Below are 18,160 nucleotides of genomic sequence, written 5' to 3'. Positions count from 1 at the left end.
ATGAAGGCCTTGATAAGAAATAGAGGCTTGAGTGTTACAGCTGCACGAGGCTTACATGAAGGATGTTAATGCCATCTTTTAATATATGGATGTGAGATTGTGGTGTGGCATGAAAATGAAAAGTCAAGAGTAAGGGCAGTGGAGATGGGACTACAGAGGAATATAATTATGTGGAGTACAGAGAGTGGATAGGATATGGAATAATGTAATTTGTGCAAGATGTGGAGTGAGGAAGTCTGTGGACACCAGAATTGAAGAGAGTGTACCGAGATGGTATGATCACGTGGAGAGAATGGATGACAATAGAGTGGCGAAAAAGGTATATCTGAGCAAATTTGAAGGAGGGAGGAGGTGAGATAGGCCAAGAAGGTGGAGGGATATGGTGGATGAGTGTGTAAGGAGGAGAGGTATGGTAGTTGGTGAGGCTAAGGGACTGACAAGAGATCAAGCTGGCTGGATTAATTTTGTGCGGAGAAGTGCATAACGAGGGATTTGGCACCCCTTTTTAACGTGACAGCGTTTGGATTGGCTCTGTCAGATAGGTACATGTGAAGCTACAGAATGTGGTGAAATTATTTTGGCCCATCTGATGGAACCAGGATTTCTAGGGCTTGGATGGTAAATGAATGGAAGTGTGGCCTATTGAACTGGACAAACTTTGGCTGTCTGAACGTTTCATCTCCTCACTCTGCCCTAGGGTGGGAAAGGAGGTCTGGATGACGATGATGATAATGATAAACTTCCCTCTTATTGAGTACCATTACTGAGTAACATTATCAACTATATGCAGTCAGGCAATGCATAAGTTGAAAAAGGAACAAAAATTTTTATTTAGAGCTGGAATGAAAATGAATATGCACTGTTATTTCTTAAACATTTTGTCGCCTGACTGCCACCTGGTGACAGATGGCTTGAGCGATAATAAAATGTATGTAATATTTTTCATTGTGCCGCTAGTCACTTCCAATTTTTCTTCCGCTCGTGTATTTCTGGAGTGGACGTAATGAGGATGTTGCTTGTGAAGTTCATGGATAATAGGGAAATGTATTATGACATGCAACCAAAACTGTAAAATAACTAGCAGCCGTGGCTCAGTGGGTTAGAGCGCTCCACTCTGACCGAAGGGTCGGAGGATCGAATCCACCCAAGGGTCATTGGTAGACATCAGGAAGGGCATCCGGTCATAAAACGCTACACGCTCCAGTCCAAAAGTCCTCAACCCAGGGGCAATGCCTTAGCCCTTCGGGGATACCTGGCGTAAAACCAAATTATTATTATTTTTTATTTATATATATATATATATATATATATATATATATATATGCATCACCTGTGATTGAGTAGCAATGCACCAGTGGGCAGGACTAATCTTGCCTCTGGAATGTGAATGAATAGTAGTTCAGTGTGAAGGGGATGGACAAACTGTTTTGGATTTTCTTTCACGTTTAAATATACTGTTTTAGTTTTAGTTGCCATAATGTGTACTGTACAGGTACTACAGTTTTTTTTTTTTTTTTTTTTTTTTTTTTTTTTTTTTTTAGTACATGTATTATTTTTTTCTGTAGGTCACTTTCTTTAATCACACCTTTTACAGAGACATTTCTCAAATTAATCAGCTTATTGTAGATTCACTCACGTGATCTTTTCTCAGCATACATACAGCATCATTGAAAAGGGCTTGTAAACTAGAGACTAGGTTCTGCAACATTGTAATCACCACCTTTGGACAATAGAAGAATCACCGGGAACAGTCAATAAACGACACAGTTTGTGAGATAGAGGTCTTTACTGAGAAACATTTTGCCCTACTGAGCTTTGTCAAGTCACACAGCTCAGTAGAGCAAAATTTGTTACTCAGTAATGACCACCTCACAAGATTTATATTTTAGCAATTCTGTCAGCATTACAGTATATGCCACAGAGTATTCTGTCTATTACCAGTTCATCATGTCAAGACTACCAGTGTGTGAATCCAAAATAGGCTTCCTTTATCTTGGCTACAGGCATGGAAAGACTACCAGTGTGTGAACCCGACCTAAGCTGTCATGTTAGGCACAGGCATGGAAAAATCTTACATCAGACATGGCCATAAAAATAGTAACAGGATGTTCAAAGATCAAAAATGCATATTACCTTCACCAGGAAATAAAAAGACTCCCAGTCAGGGATCACATGAACATCGCGGCACACAGTTCATAGCTTCACTGCCCCACCAGAAATAAATAGAAAAGAACATAATCTCTGTCCTACAGAGAATGCATCTAAAAAACATCCTCCACCACCACACAGTACTGTTAAAATAAACATATGGCCACTTCAGTCATCCAGCACTTTCAGCCAAACAGCATACTTCATAAACCCCCATCAGATATCCATTGAATACACAAGTTCATCTAGTTACACTGTGATATTGCCACCAGCCTTCTGTACTCCATTATCAACACAAAATAGACCTGAAGTAATCTACTCTGCTAAACTTATGTAAACCTTAACAAGACAGTGCACTTACTCAACTCAACGGCCATCACTTTCAGTGAACCCCCTGAGTACACAGTGTTATCCTTCCTGCTGACCCACTAGAAGCAAACATTGGCTGATTGTTGAAGGTCATCACATAAGTATTTTACACACACATTTTTATTGATTTTGGCATGCCAAGAGCAAATATGTAAACAGGAAAAAAAATAAAATGCACTTCACAGTTGCTTAATTTGCCAGCTGCGTTGCTGTAGTGGCCTATAGAAACTCAGTTGAATCTTATCGTACTGCCAGATGCAATCTATATTGCCTGAGGAGAGAAAGATGTGTTGGTGGAGGGACACTTTTGTCATTACTGATTGGAAATGTTAATGTACGGATAGTCAACAAGCAGTATGGGAGACATTTCAATATCTAAGAGGTTGGATTGATTGCAGCTTGTCTTCCCTTGTTGTATTAGCCTATTAAAACTCAGTTGAGTAGTGTCTTCCTTTAGGAGTTAACTTCTGCAAAAGACAGAGTGCCTAGCTGAAGTGGCTAGATTTCTTAGTCCATTGGGTTCATGTCCAGATGAACCTGGGACCATTACAACATCACTGAAGTCTCCAGTTACTTGTTTTATACAATTTTTTTGGTTACTTAATTTTTTTCTCATATACTAGTATTGATTCTTTAGGTCAGATGTCGGGTCGTTCAGCTGTGCAGTACTGGTTATTAGCCTTTACTCATGCCTGCCCCATGTTTTGGTGTAATGGAATTTTATTAGTATTCTCTATAGATTTTACATTCTGTTTGTCTGTCTGTAACAAACTCTTTATACTGTAATTCAGCTTCCACCTCCATAAAGTTGGTACTAAGGACAGCTCTACATCAGAAAGATGTTCTATCATTTTTTTTTTTTTTTTTTCTTCATATCACTGCTTTTTAAGAAGTTGCATACTGTATTTTGTTTAATAAATTATTGCTCTATCATTGTCATAGCCCTTTCTTTTTATTTGCTTTTTTCTTATATACACTGCTTATGATTTTGGCTGTCGTTTGTTGAATGTTCTTTGGATGGGATGAATTTTGCTGGCCTTAACCCTTAAATTTCTTCATATTGCTAAAGTGTTAAAGAATACTATGCAAGTCCAGAATATTAGTAGATGGCAAGGATACAGTAAGGTAAGCTGGTCATTACACTGAATGCTAAGTGAATGAAAGATAAACATTTACATCAGTCTAGAATATATGGAAGTTTTTTTATGCAGCATTAAAATTACTGTTCATAATGCTCATATGTCTTGTGACATTCGTGCATTTTACATTGTCAGGGCAGATCACTTCTTCAGTGACAAAAATAAGTATTCCTCTGCCATGTGGATTATTTGCCTATGTCATAAGTATGCAGCACAGCCAGTACAGTTATCTTTTTATCTTTTATTTTGTCAATTATTTTCTTTCATTTTCAGTATTTGTATTTTTTTGAGGGGGATATTGCACTGCTTTGGACAGTCATCTAATACAGGGTGTTCCAGGACTTGATTTACTAACTTCAGGATATGAGTTGTGGCTAATTTTGAGTATAATATGCTCTGTCAGCATGAGTTGATTTAGCATTTTTACAAAAAAATTAGGTGATGGTGACCATCATGCACTCACTCATTGTAGTGCTGCCTACTTCCTAAAGTGACTCTACAGTCACTAAGTAACAAGCCCAATGGTTTCTTGTAACCCAGGAAACAACTTATAATGCTGTTGTAACCATGTAGCCAAATAATGGGGTGATGTGGAGCATGCCATGGTGCTTCTGTTAACTGGGTGGAGAGATCCACATGTGGCTTCCATCCAGGAACAATATGTCCACATTCTTTCCTGCATGTCACTGTGGTGAGGCACTGTCCACTGTAAGGGAGCATCGGGTCACTGCATGGGATTGCCCTGCATGGGCAATTGCTTGCCTGCAGTTCATGGCTTTGTTCGGCCAGACAAATCAGGTTTGCTGTACTACTACCACTACTATTATTGCTAAAAATTAGCTCAAGAATCTTCTAAAGTTAGTACATCACCCTTTGATACCTTGTTGATCAAATGGTGACATGCATGACACAACAAACCACATTCCTGCCTAACCTCACCCAGTATGACCTGATGTGATTATTAACCTTCCAAGCATTCCCTTCTCCCCATGATAATCCTCAACCATTCAAGAGGTGACTCTCTCTAGTCATCTCTGGGAAATTAAAGCCTTGAACTTTTGTGAGGCCATCATTTTGTGTGGTTTATTCTACCACTTAACCAGAAGGTGCCCAATGGCACAAAAAAAAAAAAATTCTGAGGAAAAAATTGAAATGCAGTATGGTATTTTGGGGGTACTGGATTCAAAATACAGACTTTAGAACTATATCATGGTTAAGTTAGGTTAGATATGATAATAGCCTAAACCTTGACATACCTATACTTTACTTGTCCATATTCATATGAAAAAATAATACAGTAAACCTTCGATATACGGAACTGTCTTTTAACGAATTTTGGTTTTAACGACCACCTTGAGCTGGCCAAATGTTATGTTCATTTAATGAATTTTGTTCGGTAAAAGAATGGATACGCAGGAAACACTGATCAGTGTGGCGTCATGTTCGCGCAAGCGCGATGCCATGTTATACTGATTTTTTGTTGTTACCTCCAGACAGTTTTATTCCTATAGCGAGATCTCTCAGAGTGAGAGTTCTTAATGTTTATACAATGATTCCTTGGTTATTGCACTTGCAGTAATTGGAACAGAGTCTAGTGCATGATAACAAAGTTGTTTGATGACAAAAGTGTGACCTATGAGATATATCCTAAGTGGTTCCAGGCACCCCACTCATAAACTCAAATTTTCTTTTTTATAACAATTTATAATTTTTTTTTTTCTAAATGGAAAAAGAAGGAACGAAAGGCCTGGGGCCTGCAAGATTGTTCCCTCTAAGAAAAAAAACTAGATAACAGAGAGCCAAATTCAAAATCCGTTCATTTTGAAGTGCCTGGACAAACTGCATTTCAAAGACTGGAGAGCATAGGCAGAAGGAAACACAGACAGAGGGAGATAGTTCCAGAGTTGGTCTGTAACATAAATGAAGGACTGGGAATAATGGTTAACTCTTGCATTAGAGAGCTGGACAGAAGGAGGATGAGAGTGTTGCTAGATGGGTGCTATGCACCTGCCATAGTGGTAGAGGGTTGCAAGCAGACAGTTCAGAGGAGCAGTGACCACTGAAGTAGCAATAGAAAAGAGATAAAGATGCAACAGTGCGGCAAAGAGACAGAGGTTGAAGGGAGCCAGTAAGAGGAGGAGAGTTAATGAGACAAAAAGCCTTTGACTCCACCCCATTGAGGAGAGCAATATGTGGGGAGCCTCCCCACGCATGAGAGTTGTACTCTACATGAGGGCAAATAAAACCTGTGTATAAAGCCAACAACTGTGCATGGGTAAAGAAGGCACATACTGTTATGGTAAGTTTCGGGAACACACATAGGCATAGTAAGATTAATAGAAAGTGATGAAAAAGGCAGAGTAGGAAAGAAACACATACCATAGAGATCTGAGATGGGTTTGAGGTAAGGGGTTCTGAGGTTAGCGGGTGGTGAGTGGTCTCCACCATCTGGGAGTAACTCCTTGAGCAGGAGCTCATCTTTGAATCTCTCAGTCATCGGAAACCACAGATACTGGATCATCACTGTTGGTAGAAACCAGCTCAGGTGTGCAATAACGATGCCTTTTTAGCCAAAAAATACGCGATAACAGTAGGAATGCAGATTTTCATCCAGCAGTGATGATAAAAACTGCTATAACTAAGGTATGACTGTATATAACTCTTACAGTTCTAAAAGACTCTCCAGAGTCAAATTAAATTGTGGAGGTAGCAAGAATAAATTAAAAATTCTATTTCATTGGATTGTGGTGGCTAAAAATTTGTGTTAAACATATTCACTTACTGATTACTCCTCTAAAGTATTAGTATAACAGATAATGATTCCAGACCCATTGACTCTGGACTTCTTTGATAATAGAAAGGCCAGGTCTACATAATATGCATTTATTTAAGACCTTGAAATAATACAACAAAGAATAATGATTTTCCAACAATGTCTCAGTATCTGTTACAATAGAGAGTGTTACTAAACACCAGTATGTGCAACTCTTATAGTTTGTGTTCATGCTTTGCTGATAAGTGGAATAAAGTAATGTATATACCCATTTGATTTTTTTTTATTTTTTTTAAATAGAATTAAAGCACCCAGTCTTGATTTCCCTTAGCTTTTGTGTATGTGTGTGGATATGTGCTTGCACATGTGCACATGCATGCATGTTTTGCTGAGTCATATTTCTTCAGATTCATAGCTCTTTATGATGTAATGTTTACCATTTTGCTCTTCTTAACATATTTTCTGAAGCAACAGTGGAGAACTTCAGTATAATACTAACAACTGCTGTATAAGCAGCAGATGAGATGCTTTGATGGTTGTGAAAGTGCATGCCATGATATTCCTGTCAAATGATACAGTAGTTGGCTAGAATAACTCAGTTGTTGCATTCATCAATTGGATCATCATAATCTTGTTTTCCAATAATGGATTTGAGTTGAGGTGTAAATTTGGTCAGAACTGGTGCTTATGCAATGCATTTATTAATACAAGTAGCTACAGTAGCTGATTATACATATATTTGCTGACTGTACACAGGATTTCTCTATCCCTGAGTTAAAAAGATTACAGGGTGTTCCAAAAAGATATGAATGAATTCATTCTTTCATATTTCCATCACTAATAGGATATGAAGGTACAAGTATGTGTAAGCAATAGAACAGCTTTGAAGTTCAATATGTTCATACATTTTTACAGGTAGCCTACAGTATTACTTTTCAGTCTCAGTGCCATTGTTTGCCTGTACAACATTCAGTTGTTATTCATGTTGATGCTGACATGTTCGTGTTCAAACATGTCACTATCAACCATGACTGTTGCATTTATGATCCATACGTGCATTACTGGATGTTGGCATCATTAGTTTTACACACAATGTCAAGATATTCATTGGCATAATAAATGTGAAAAATTAAGTTAGGTTGATTCGACTTTTTCAGTTACATGCAGTTTCTTCCATGTTTTGGTACAGTATTTGCTACTGAATGATAAAAACAAATATTTACAAAATAAAATGATGCTCCTATATGTGTGCATGTAATGCCTTCATGCATAAGGCTGCAGAACAAATGCTGGTAGTTTAGTGCATAGTATAGAATGATCATATGTCCTCCAGGGAGCCTACTTTACTGCCTCATCCAAGAATGGACAACATACATTGCCATGAAGATATGGTTGAATGACATTAATATTTTCAATACATTTTACTGGGTAGTTTTCTGGAAAAACATTTGTAGAATAGCTATAGGTTTTGTGTACTTACGTGATTTAGATATATATACAGTATGGTAGTCCAAGTTTTCTACATAAATCATAAGTAGAATAGCCTTTGTCTAGAATGGTGATGTGTTCATGTATAGACTTTAACTTTAAATTTTCTTATACAGTATTTAAGTAGATATTATCCCTGGAAATAGCTTATGTGTACTGGATCTGTCACAGTAAATTATCCTAGAAGTGTGTAATTCTGTGGTACAGTCAGGGTAAAAATTCACCTATTGTTTTACTGTGTCAGCTTCACACTTATGGCATGTTTGTCACTTCCTTCTTGATTAATAGATAAAAGAACCATCTGAGGTCAGGAACACACCAAAATTTGTATTCTTGTTGGTCTTGTCGGTTAGGGAAACTCCCTGCCACCTCTTCCTTTGTAGTTTTCCTTTGGGTATGGCTAGTTAATATAACTTTGTATGTTATGTTGAATAAGGCAGTATTTGAATGATTTAAGTGACACAGAAGAGGAATAATAAACAAACTTAATTGCTTGGGAAGTGGTGTTAGGGAGCATCCTTAACCAACAAGAATATGGGGCCAAGTCTCTCTCATTTTAGGAATATTAGTCAGCAGAGGAAAGAGAGAAGCATAGTAAAGTAATACACACACCAAGTCTATGTCTCATCTTAGGAAAATTAGCCAAAAGAAGAAAGTGAGAACTATAGTGAAATAATGGGTAAGCTTTTGTTCCTGACAGTACATTATTGTACTTGGGAGGCAATTGAAGTAGGTTTGCCAGAAAATAGAAATACAGTTGTATTGGTTCACATATGCTTTTGTGGTGAAGTTCTACAAAGAAGATGGTTTCGTACAAATTGTCAAATATATACAGCATGGAAATGGAAGTGTATTTTGTTCACCCAGTTATGTTTTTTATTGTACAGGTAATAATTTTTTTTTTTACATCCAGTCACACATGGATACATACACAGTGTGTGACAGGTCTCTAATCCATACTGGAATATCAAGGATGGGGCATTGTGCTGTGAACTTATATAGTACTTGAGCTCTTGTTGCCCTCATAAAGGCTTTTAGATGCCTGGTGGTCTAGTGGACTAAGGTGCTTTAACTGCATGTGGTCTAGAAGGGTCACCTTCTGATGAGTGTTTGGAATTTATCGCTCACATAATGTCATTCATGAGAAAGTACCTAGTTGCTCTTTCTGTAATTGTCTGCATTGAGTAACCTAGCCCTGGGTCCTAATTTTCTGATGAGCAATAGTGGATTGGATAGTGGGTAAATGGATTATTTTATATGGTACTCTATATAGAAAGGCTTTATTTGATTACAGTGTTGAGAAGGCTATGATGTATATTATCTCATTGACTCCAGTGATGTCTTATTTATTATCCCCACCATTATTCCATATGGTGAAAATATAGGAATTGCTCCTGTCTGTTCACCTTTCCGTCCAAACTTGTATCTTTGAAACTACATCGTGGATTGGGTTCATGTCACACAGAAAGATAGAGTACGTGTCCTAGTTGATGCCCGTATACATAAAATTGCCATATTGTCTGTACTTTGAGCTATGACCATATGAGGAAAGAGTCTGTCATGTTATCTGTCTCCTTGTCTTTCCGTCTGGGCCTGTGTCTCGGAAACTAGGAGGTGGATTGGCTTCATATCACACAGACTGAGAGAGTATGTGTTGTAGTTGATGCCCGTATATGTAAATTTGCCATATTATCTGTACTTTATGAGCTATGACCATATAAGGAAAAATCTGTCTTGTGTTATATTTTGGAAACTTCTTGCTGGATTCTCTTCATATCTTAAAGAAAGATAGAGTATGAGTCTTAGTTTATGTCCTTATATATGAAATTGCCACATTTTAACAAGCTCTTTGCACACAAGTAAACTAATCTGTATATAGCTGTATCTTGGAAACTGCTTGCTGGATCATCTTCACTTCTTTATGAAAGAGTAAGATAGTGTATGAGTCCTAGTTTATGCCCCCATACGTGAAACTGCCATACTTATTAATGCATATCCATATATTCTTTACCTAATGGTGGGGATACATCTTTGCTACAGGCTTGTTTTATTCTTGTCATCCCTGGATGATTTTTTTCAGCGTTGGATAGACTTTTCAAATTGGAGGGATTACTTATAACCTTGATAAAATACAAGAGACTTTCGCTAAGTCAAATAAAATTACTTCAGCAGCCAGAGAGACTAAAAAATGATGTCATCCAGGTTCTAGGGATTAATAGCCATTTGATACCTATGATAAACTGCTGTACACATGAGTTGCAAAGGTAAGTATAGGTTATTCATTTAACTAGGTGGAAATTTTTGTCCTTTTTCAGCATACTTAATGTAGTTCAGTAGCAAAAATAGAAAATGCTGTGGCCCTACATCCTTTCTATAACACTTCGTCATGAACAGCACCATATTTTCATGTTAATATCTTGTTAAAGCTTAGTGTTCAAGATAGAAAGAAGGCAAATTTACATCTAGTTAGAGCAAACAGGGTGGAGAATGGTGGTTTGTTGACACATACAACACTTCTGGCATGTGCCATCAAGCTGATATTAAGTGAAAGTTGCCACTTTGGGGGCATAGGGGGGAGGGGGACATTACACCCTTTATCTCCTCATCAGGATTGTAGGGGCCTGAGGCTAGGCTACTCAGTCCACAAATTTAGGGCAAGAAAGACTAGTTACTATTTTCTGAGTAAAAAATTCCAAATCATCCCCTCAGTTTAAGCCCATTATGGGCCATATCTGGTTGAAGTCCCTTGACACACAAGACCAGGATACATTTTAAAATTTATTTTTTATATCACCACCACCACCATCGTCAGCCTGATTCGGTGCACTGTAGAACAAAAGTCTCTTCCTTCTTTTTCCACCTTTAGCAGTTGGCTGTTAACCTGTTTCATCCAGTTCCAGTGAATTTTGAATCTCATCTCTCCATCTCTTCTGTTTGCCTCTTCCTCTCAGTCCATCTCTGGGATGCCACTCACTTACCCTGGTTGTTTGTCTGTTATTTGTTCTGAAAAAGACATTACCTGCCTACATCCGTTTTGTAGTGATTTCCGGTATATCCTGTACTTTCATATGTTGGGTTATCCATGAAACTCTCTTTTTCTTTCTCCATGTGACCCCTAACATAATCCTTTCCATTCCTATGTGAAGATTCCTAAGTCTACTTCCAGAGATTTGTTGGACTCCACATTTCTGATCCATAAGTTGGAACAGGAGGGACACAATGATTATTTAACCTTCTCTTTTGGGGTGACCATCATCCAGTCACTTGATGTAATGCATCCCACCCCTTCATTCACCTTTATCACTCTCTTTTTCTGTGTCTGCCCTCTCTCTTCCTATTTCTCCCATCTTTCCTGTCACTTTATTACTCTTCTTTCCTTTTCAGGCGGCCTTACATTGAGTGACAACGCTGGGTAGTAACCATATAACCAACCCTTACATGTTCCCTACATGTCAGCAAGTGGGTTGGTGGAGGGCTAATGCCCCTCCCAGTAAAATAACAAACCCACAGACAAGCGTCCATCCCTTACGGGATTACGGTGTCTGGCTATAGATAGTTAGAGATGGAGTCTTTTAGCGTAATGGTATTTACTTATCCTTCATGTAGTTACATAGTTTGTCAAAACCCCTCTATCCCATTCTTATTCTTCGCTTAATATCATTGTTATTGACTGGGTCTGCCTGAACTGCTTGCCCTAGGTATATGTATTCCATGGCACATTCTAGTTCTTCATCTATTTTTACTGGAAAGGTACAAAGGTGTTTGTTAAACACACCCTTCATCATCTTATTCACTTTCCATCCTGCCCTCAGACTCTTCCTCTTCAGATCGCCTTTCATGTCTTGTACAGTAGTTCCTCTCCAGATTTACTGAAGAAGACTGTCATCTGCAAATCTAAGATTGTTCAGTTTCTTATCATAAATGTTAATTCTTTTGCCATCCTGATATAAATTTCTGAAGGCATCCTCTAGGCATGCAGTCAATAAATTGGATGAAATTGTGTGTCCTTGTCTAACACCCTGCTTTATTAGTATTTTCTGGCTGTCCTTACTGAGTTTTATGAAGGCCATGCCATCTCTATAAGTATATTTCTAGCACTTTAACATAAGTTTCTTCCACACCTTGTCCTTGAATTACTGTCATCACTGCAGCTTTTTCAACCGATTCAAATGTTTTCTCATAATCAACAGATGCCATGCATCAAGGTTTCTTATATTCTGAAGCTTTCTCAATCACCTGATTAACCCACTAATGGCCAAAGTTCCTGTGCGAGGGATTTTGCAAGACAGATACTAAGCGTACCACCCTCCACCTATCGGCTCATAGTTGCAAAGGTCATAGGTCCCTACCCCAGGGTGCCATTCATTATTAAATTTGAAAATGTGCAGTTCCATCCATTATATTGGACACTGGGTGCCAGTGGATTACTACAGTTACGTAGTAGGACTCAGTTGAATTGTTAGAACTTTTGTGAAAAGCTTTGTATACAGCAGGTAGAAGACTGAATGGATGACAGTTCTTTAAATCTTTAATGTTGCCTTTTTGTGTGTGTGAAGCAGAATAATAGATGCATTTTTCCAAAATTTGTGTACAGCTCTTACTTCCAAACATTTCAAAAATAGCTTTCCTACTTCATTTAATGTAAAGTCACCTACGTCCTTAATAAAATCAGCATTGTTTTCATCATCAGCCATTGCCATGCCCATCTTCATTGCTTTCAAAGAATTATTTACCAGTACTTCATTTAATGTAGTGCAGGGGATGACTGTGTCTGTTTCTGTTGCCTTAACTGACTCTTTGACCACAGTACGGCTACTGTAAAGTTTTGTATAAGTTCTTTTGCTATTTTGATGACTTTGTCTCTGTTTTTTATTACATCTTCAGTAGATTCTGTGAGAGAAAACATTTGGTTTCTTCCATATCGTTCCCTTGCTTGGTTGCCTTCAGCCTTCCTTCATTCCTTAAATAAAGTTTCTTTACTTCTACTCATGTTAATCCTTTGAATATCTTCATTGTTCTTGTTGATAGTTTTCTTCAGCTCAGCTGCTCCAGTGTAATTTCTTCATTGTTCTTGTTGATAGTTTTCTTCAGCTCAGCTGCTCCAGTGTAATTTCTTCTTGTCCTTACAGTCATGTTTCTTCTCTTCTTTAGAAGTTCCTTTGTATTTTTTGAGAGCTCACAGCTGTTGTCTTGTGGTTTCCTGGCTCCCATTTCTTGAGCTGCTATGTTTACTATTCTCGTGAAGATTTCCTTCACTTGTTTTGTGTCAGTATTTACCTCATCCATCAGTTGCAAATATTTATTCCAAACCAGTAATTTAAATGCTGATGCCTTCTCCCACACTGCTACAAAGTTTGGCTGTTTCATTTGGATTAGTCTCTCCCTTTCTCCTCTTAGATCTAGTACTGCTTTGCTTGTCACCATTCTGTGATTGCTTCTTACATTTACTCTGTCCAGTGCAGTTACATTTTTCTCTGTACTGACATAATTTGTCAGTGAGGATGAAGTCCATTTCATTTTTTGTTTCACCATTTGTTCCTTACCAAGTCCACTTCCTACTTTATTTCATTTGATAAAACATAATCATTACTCTCAGACAGTTCCTTTCAGCAGATTCTACTAGAATGTCCCTGTTCGCATTCTGAATACTCATTCCAAAATGCCACAGTGCAGTCTCACCTACTCTCTTCTTGCCAACCTTTGCATTAAAGTCTCCCATCACAAGTGTAAACTGGGTTTTGTGCTTATTCATTGCTTCCTGTACATCTTCATAGAATTTTTCTTCTTCCTAGTCATGATGAGCTGATGTTGGTGCATAGACATAGATTAATTTAATCTTGTATCTCATGTTCAGCATAATTATTAGTCCTGCTACTCTCTCACTTATAGTAAATAATACTTCAGTGTGGCCACTTAACCCATGGATTGTGCAATTACATTTTTTTATCCCACCCTGTGGTGTGCAAAAAAAAAAAAAAAAAAAAAAAAAAGTTTTTGTTTATTATAAACATCCAAGGCAGCATCTGGGAAAAAAAAAAAATTCTCTCTCTCTCTCTCTCTCTCTCTCTCTCTCTCTCTCTCTCTCCATCTTTATGTAGTGCCATGTGTAAGTTTGCATAGGGGTGGAGTACTTAGCAGTGATGCACAGCCACAGGAAGGTTAGCACAGCCTGAGCTGTGGCTCGCAACGCGATGCATCCCAGCCTGAGCTGTGATCACAATCCAGGGGCGAAGCATTTGTTGACCAGAAATCCTACGCCCTGTTCCTTCTTTATTTTTGTTTGCCTTTGTAGCACAGTGTGTGACCAACAGACACTTCAGTGTATGCATCACCTAGTTTTCTGACCTCACCAAGACCTGGGATATCTCAATTTACATCTTTCAGTTCTTCAAGAAGAATAGCTAAGTTTGTGTCATTAGCAAAAGTTTGGATGGAAATCCCAATATTCAATTCCAAAGGTAATTAGCTTTCCTTCCCCAGAGATTCTTAGCACCCCTTACTTTGGAGCAGGTCTGACCCCCACCACAGTCAGTTACATCATTGCTGCTGGGTATTAGGGACTATGACTTGGTAGAACTAGTCATAGTGGTTTAGAAACGAGGTTTGAACTGGTACCTTGTAATGCTGGCTCAGGCATTTACTGTACTGCGAGGGGAACGCTTTTCATCTGATTCCTAACAATGAACCTTTCTGATATGGTTACACCTGATTAGTGTAGCTCCACTGATCACTAAGATGCACAAGCTTCTTCACAATGGCAAGGCAGCATTCCTTTGAGGATTTTTTATTACATACTTTCACTAAAATTTAATTACATCATTCTTGACATTACTGGAATATTCCCTCAAATTTTTACAATGAGCTTCAAGCTTAGGAGGCTAACAACCTCCCGTTTCTCATTAACCTCTTGAATATGTTGCACCTCTAATTTAATTCTTGCTGTTATCAGTCATTTGTATTAAAAAAAAAAAAAAAAAAAAACATTAGAAGTGAAAGGGTTAATGAAGGCTATATCTTACCTCTCCTGTTTATAGTCTTCCTTGAGCAGAATAAAATTATTTGGTACTGTATTGGCAAGAACAAATGAGAGAGATGTCATCTAGATGAAGGGGTTAATGATCTAGGGATGTAGTGACCCCACTACACAGTTGCAGACAGTATAGCTCTATTTCTTTTGTCAAGCAGTGATGAAGTTGTTGGGTATTACTCAGAAAAAGTTTGTTGTGCTCTAAAGATGGCAGTACTGTGCTCTGAAAGGCACTGTTCACTGTTTTGTTATTTATCGAACAAAAGTGGATTGATGGTAATATCTCCATGTATACAGTATGAGTGAATACTGTATGTAACATCTGTGCCCCTGCTGACAGAGGCAGCAAAAGAAGAAGAAAGCTAAATTTAAAAATTATTCATTTAATAGTACCTAGGCATTTCTTATGAAATATTTTACATTATATGATTAATTTGTGGTCAGTGGGGGTGCCCATCATTCACTCACTCAGTGTAGTGCTACTCTACTGTACTCAAGGGTGACTCTACATTGAATGACAAGCCAAATGATTTCCTGTAAGCCAGGAATTCACTTAATACACAGAGTGGTAACCTTATAACCAATCACTACGTATTCCCTGCAAGTCAGAAAGTGGGTTTGTGGAGAGTTGGTGCCCCCTCCCCCCTCCAAGTAAACAACCAACTAAAAAGACAAATATAATGCCTCAGACCAGAACTGACCAACAGGTGATGACCAAGGACCATACAAAGGACATGGTGCAGATTTCAAGGTAGAGTGTGAGGAATGCAAATGATGAGGTGAAAGAGAGAGAGAGAGAGATTGTCCAAGTGCTTGAGGATGCAGAAGTGGACAAATGTGGATTGAAATTAAATGGAGAGGTGAAAGTGTGAGAGAGTGGGTGTGTGGATTGGGTATATGTGCAGGAGTAGGTGAAAATGAGAGGGCAAAGTAGGGAGTATGTATTGTTGTGTGCAAGAGATGGAAAGAGAATACAAGAGAGTATGGATCATTTGGTTCAAGGATTGTGTGGGATGAAAGTAGGAATACAAACGTGCATGATTGTGTGTGTATATGCTCCAACAGAAGACCGTGCACACGGAGTGAAAGAAGGGTTGTAGGCAAATGTGGAAGCATGCATGGAAATATTCGAGAGGAGTGAGAGAGTGGTTTTGACTGAAGATATATATAGAAAAGTAGGGGATGTGAAGATGGATGGAGTAGTTGACGAGTGGGGTATGCCTGCAGAAGTGGACAAGAACGGTAGTGCTCTAGTGGACATTTGTGGAGGGAGGGGGTTCATGATATACAATACCCTCTATGGGCACAAAATGACCCACAGGTTTGCATGGTGAGTGATGAGAATGGTGGTTGGTGAACTGAATGAATGGAATGCAGTGATTGTGTGTGTGTGGATGACAAAATGAGAAGGTATGTATTGGATGTGAGAGTATACAGAAGTTGGGGTATTGGATTTTCTGACCATTAGTTAGTGGTGGTGAAAGTCAAGGTGTAAATGTGACGGATAAATAGGAGAGATTGGCAGGAGGAAGCAGTCCGTACAGAGAGGGCAGAAAGGTTGCAAGAGGATGAAAAAAAAAGGCAGAATATATGAGAGAAGTTGAGGAGCAATTGGGTAAAAATGATTTAGAGCAGATTGGGGAGGGGGGAGGTGTGTGCTAGATATTCACAGAAGAAATATGTGCAGCATGTGAGATGGTGTGTGGGGTGATGAGAAGGTGAAAGGGGATGCAAGGAACAGTGGGGTGGAATGAAGAGGTGAGACAAGCTGTGGCACAAGAGAAGAAAGATTATAATGAGTGGATGGTCAGCAGAGGAATGGAGGAAGTTGAGAGATTATGCATAGAGATGAAGAGAGGGGTGAAAAGATTAGGAAGAGAGTGGATGAGGAATTTGGAAGGAATTTGAGTGTATAGTGGAGGGTCTAAGAATATGTTCCAAAAGGAGGTAAAGTGAATTTAACAGGGTGAGAATGAAGGTAGTAGGGAAGTGAAAGACAAAAATGGTAGATTACCAGTGGAGAAGGGAGAAAAAATGAGTAGATGGAGAGAACACTTTAAGGAATTGTTAAACATAGAGAATGAAAGTAATCTGAGTACAAGTGGCTGGGGAATGGCAGAGAGAAGGAGAGAGATGAGAAGGGAGGAGGAGATCAGTAGGATGGAAGTAGTGAAAGCAATGAAGAAAGTCAAAATGGGGAAAGCCTGGGGAATTGATAGAGTGTGGTGAAATGCTGCAACACAGGGGGAGATGGTAGTAGAATGGGTATGGAAGATGCGCAGACTGGCCCGGGAGGAAGGTAGAGTTCTGGAGGATTGAAAGTCAGATACTGTTTAATGATTCCCCTGTACAAAAGAAATGAGAAAAAAGAAGTGTGTAGTAATCGTAGGAGCATTTGCCTTCTTGGTGTAATAGGAAAAGTATATGGTAGGATACTTGATGACAGAGTTAGGAAAATATCAGAGGGATTTGTTGGGGAACAGGGAGGTTTTAGGAATCAAAGGGGTTGTGTAGATCAGATATTCATCTTATGGTCTTTAGTGGAAAAGTTTCTAGACAAGAGAAAGAAGTTTTATGTGGCCTTCATGGATCTGGAAAAAGCATATGACAAAGTGTATAGACAAGGAATGTGGAAAATATTAATAAAACAAGTATGGAGTAAATGGGAAGCTGTTAAATGCCGTGAATATGCATGAATGTGCTAAGGCTGCAGTGTGTGTGAATTGTGAACTGAGTGAATTATTCTATCAATATTGGATTGAAACAGGGATGTGTCATGTCTCCAAGGTTGTTTAGTTTGTACAAGTATATGGATGGAGTTATAAAAGAGATACAAGGTAGTACAGTGTAAGTTGGAGTGGCCCTAATGAGAGAGGGCAGCACTTGGAAACTTACTGTTCTATTGTTTGCAGATGATATTGTATTGTTAAGTGAAGATGAAGGGGAACTGTAAGGCTTGGTGAATGAGTATGAGAGAATGTGTAAGAAACAGAATCTAAAGGTGAATGCAGCATAGAGTTAAGTTGTGGTCTTCGAGAGAAATTAAGTCACTCAGTGCATAGTGAGGTTGGATGGTGAGGAAATGGAAATTGAGTGCATTTAAGTACTTGGGTAATGTGATGAGTAAGCATGGTAGTTTGGAGGATGAAGTGCTTGAAAGGGTACAACAGGGAAGAAAGGTTGCTGGTTCTTTGAAGCAATGATAAGGAATAGGGA

General features: G+C 38.6%; 1 protein-coding gene across 1 annotated transcript in view; it reads right to left on the bottom strand.

Moving 5' to 3' along the window:
• Nucleotides 1-18,160, bottom strand: part of LOC145412783 (alpha-crystallin B chain-like) — a 101,856-nt gene that overhangs the window by 35,089 nt on the left and 48,607 nt on the right. The window contains exon 6 of the transcript XR_013899644.1: nucleotides 6,036-6,179. The gene's annotated coding sequence lies outside the window, so the exon portion shown is untranslated. The remainder of the gene's footprint in view (nucleotides 1-6,035; nucleotides 6,180-18,160) is intronic.

This window comes from Coenobita brevimanus, chromosome 94 (assembly GCF_032717465.1).
Source record: "Coenobita brevimanus isolate Jiangsu-jjx chromosome 94, ASM3271746v2, whole genome shotgun sequence".
Classification (NCBI taxonomy): Eukaryota; Metazoa; Arthropoda; class Malacostraca; order Decapoda; family Coenobitidae; genus Coenobita; species Coenobita brevimanus.
The sequence above is the reverse complement of the archived record's forward strand: the minus strand, read 5'-3'. Positions and strand labels throughout refer to the sequence as shown.